Source organism: Chinchilla lanigera, unplaced genomic scaffold (assembly GCF_000276665.1).
Source record: "Chinchilla lanigera isolate Chin_1 unplaced genomic scaffold, ChiLan1.0 scaffold00010, whole genome shotgun sequence".
NCBI classification, from domain to species: domain Eukaryota; kingdom Metazoa; phylum Chordata; class Mammalia; order Rodentia; family Chinchillidae; genus Chinchilla; species Chinchilla lanigera.
In genome coordinates this window covers 12008680-12012415 of record NW_004955411.1, presented here as the reverse complement: position 1 = coordinate 12012415, position 3736 = coordinate 12008680, and the positions used below count along the sequence as shown (strand labels likewise).

Below are 3736 nucleotides of genomic sequence, written 5' to 3'. Positions count from 1 at the left end.
TGTTGTTGTTGTTGTTGTTGTTGTTGGTTTTTGAGACTGGGTCTTACCAAGTAGTTTAGGTTGGCTTTGAACTCACTGTACATCCCAGGTGGGCCTTAAACTAGCAGCAGTCCTCCTGCCTCAACCTCCCAAATACTGGGATTACAAGAATGCAACTTACCCAGCTCCATTTGTATCTTTGAATTTCATAACAGCATATAGTTAAGTAGATGAATCTTTAAAAACTGTAGCTTAACCTTTTTAACCTCTATATTTAATTGAATTATATAGTGTTTACTTTATCATTTAACTAATTTGCTTTATTTTTTTTATTAGTTGAACTAATTCTGGGAAGTGTTATTTCTTTGGTGTTTTGTTTTGTTTTTGCTTTATTATGTTTTATCTTGGCCACTCAGAGGTGGCCTCAAGTTGGCATAAGGCACTTATTGGTAAAAGGTCATTCTTAAACCTCTCCAGTAATTAGGTTTTTACCATTTACCACTATGTAGGTGTGACTTGGAGACTATTACTACACTTCAAGAACTTTACACATTTGTGCTTTTTTTTTTTTTTTTATGGTACCAGGAATCGAACTCACTACCTCATGCTTGCCAGGCAGGCACTGTGCCACTGAGCTAAATCCCCACATTTGTTCTCTTTTAGCATAAGATTGGGAACTTGGATTTTCTCTTCCTTATAACTTCTAAAAGTGTGTAGCCATCATGGACATCCACATAGCCTCCAGATTGCCTGAGATCACTGTTTTGTTATTTTTCATCCTGTTAGAGTAGCTCATTTATTTTTCATTTCTGTTACAGTAGCTTATTTTTCGATAAGCATTTGAAAGCTATGTTTAAGTTCCTTGCACCTGTAAAGCTGCCTGTGCGGACATACCTGTGTGAAGCGTGGTGCACTACATCCGGGTCTGACTGATCCTGTGAGAGCACAGCCGAGAGCATGCGCACAAACTTCTCAGGCTCCATCTTTGACGTGAATTCGGGAGGGCTCTTCTTAACTGACTTTCTCTAGTCCTCTTTATTAAATGACTGACTGCTCTGTCATTGTGTTTTTATCAATTACCACTCACTTCTTAGGCAGTGAGCACCAAAATCTATTGTTTTTGACATTATAATCATGTCTCCATGCTGCGCTGCAGAGAAAGCTCATTGGAAAAATGCAGAGTTCTTTATCTTAATGTCTTGCTTTTTTCTTCTGGGCAGAACTCCTGTACCACTTCACTGGAGTGGGTAGTGAAGATCGGCTCTTCCCAGAGCAACACCTTCAACGTGCAAGGGGGAGCTCATTAGGGGAGTAGAGCTTGTGTCTTGGTTTGTCGTTTCTTCTTTTACTTTTAGTGCAAGATAGGTGGAAAGCAATTTAAGCCCCGGTATTCTTGTCTTGGTGCATGTGAAGCAGAGCTCCTGCCATGAAAACTGGAGGAACAGATCTGAAAGGCCACCGCTTCCTGAAAACTGCAAGGTTGTGATTACAGATAATTCATACACACACACACACACACACACACACACACACACACACACTTCCAGAAAGATAAGACAGCAGAGGTAAAACTGTTAGAAACAACTTGAACCAGGGAACAAGAATGAGTATCAGAGTCCTAAACTGAGACCAAAGACAGGCTCAGGGACTTGGAGATTCAGAATACAGGCACCTTGAAGCCCAGGGAAGGAAACAAGGTATTGAGAATATGCTGATGTGGAGGAAAAGAGACGATTAAAGAAAGATCACTGGGATCTTTTGTAAAACGATCCTGATGGAGGGTGCATGTCCAAGCCAAACTGATAGGAGGAGGTGGGATGGTGCAAAAGACTCTGGAGCTATAACCACTTGGAACAGGAATGGTGGACACTTTTCCTTATTTTTTCCCAGAGGTTTTATTTGTGTTCGGTATTTAGGTTGAGGATGTGCTTCTAGCCAGGAAAATTAGGATCATGAGAGATAGTAAACGCAAAGCAGAATGCTAAGTGATGAAATATTGGAAAGCTGGCCTAAGGGATAGAATGATTGCCACAGGTGGAAAGGTCAGTCTTACACAGGGTGTGAGGGGTTGAGTGATACACGTGAAAACACTCTATTAACATATAGTTCTTTAGGGTAGAGACAAGCTGCGGGACTACGCATGACATAACCTCAGGACTCTGTGAAAGTATGAGACGAAATTCATCTGCAAGGAAAGTCAGCAAAATGCACATCTGACTTAATGAGGAGGCAGAGCTCGGAAAAATGTATAAAGGTAAGAAAGGAAATTTGACAAATCAGAAATGGAGAATTGGATAGTGCCCAGCTAAAGGTGAATAGTATATACTTTCTGATTCTTTCCTCTTTTAATATTCTTTGGCAATAGCTAATACTCAGGGAAAGTGAAGAAAGCAGATGAGGCAAAAAGAATGCACATGGAAATGAACAGACAATTAGCCCAAGAATGGGTCAGTAAACAACTACAGGAGGCAAAGTGCAATAAAGAGTCAAGAATAGAAGTGAAACATTACTGAAATCACACCCTACTAGAATCTGCCTGGACTGGAGGCCAGTGAGGCTATTTAAGTGATGCCTTAGAAGACTCCCTTATGATAGTTTGACACTCTGTGGCCCATAACTAAATGCTTTTGTAAATAAAGTTTTATTGGAATACAGCTATACTCAATCTTTTATATATTTTCCATGACTTCTGTTTGGGCTATAATGAATAGTTGTGAGAGACACCATATGGCCTGAAAAGCTGAAAATATTTGCTATCTTCCCTTTGCAAAAAAAAATGTTGCTGGCTGTTAGTCTGTGATATAGAAAGCTAGACTAGCCTAGAAAATGATCAGGGCATTATGTACCAAAATGTTAATAATTGTTGCTATGTGGTAAGATGATTAAGGGTGCAAATGCTGCACTCGACCTAGGGCAGGTAGCCTACATACCCTATAAGGGAAAGAAAGAAGCTTGCCCTCTCTCTCTCCCTTATTGCTTTGCTACAGTCTACCTGCCATGAACTATTCTCCTTCGTGACGGCCTTCTGCCAAGTCACCCTGTCTTGGAACCAGCCAATTATCACTGAAACCTCTACAAACTGTGATCTAAATAAATCTTTCCTCCTTTATCTTTGGGAAGTGTTGGGTATTTTGCCTCAGCAACAGGAAAAGTAACTAAGACATGTTCTTTTCCTCATTTTTTCCTTTGCCCCATCTTCCCTCATTTTTTTGCAATGTTTTCTGTAATGTGTTAGGGTAATGGTGTGAAGCAGGAACATTTTATTCCATAGTTACATTAGTTGGATTCAGCAAAGTGCTAAAGAGCCGATAGGTTACAAATTCCTTTATATAAGCCTAGGTATGCTTGTTCTAAAGGCTCATATATAACATTATTACATCTTTCTCATAATCTTGCATCTTTCAAAACTTTGAGTTTTGATTGATAGCAACAAGTGGTAAAAGACTAAGCAAAACTTAAGCCCATTTTAGAAATGATAGATCTCTAAGTATACATTAGCAATTTTAGAGGTGAATATTGAAATAAAAGTGTTATATCCAATATGTCAAAATCTCCAGATTATCTTCAATGATTTTGTGGTTTCAAGAAGAAGTTGAAATTCACATGAAAAGCCATGGTTATCTGTCACTAGGCAGAGTAATTTTTGAACAGAAATAAATGGGCAAACTAAGTGTAGTGCTTCAGAGAAGAACAAGAATGGGAACTAGCTTGATCACCTTCAACTCCCAACATTCTGCCAAAGTGTCTCTAAAGATGT

General features: G+C 39.2%; 1 long non-coding RNA gene across 1 annotated transcript; it reads left to right on the top strand.

The window, feature by feature from the left end:
- The first annotated feature begins 989 nt into the window (after nucleotides 1–989).
- LOC102018066 lies at nucleotides 990–2580 on the top strand. The gene is made up of 3 exons (XR_259933.1): nucleotides 990–1458; nucleotides 2094–2233; nucleotides 2345–2580. It is a non-coding gene; the product is annotated as an uncharacterized LOC102018066 (long non-coding RNA).
- The last annotated feature ends 1156 nt before the right edge of the window (nucleotides 2581–3736 follow it).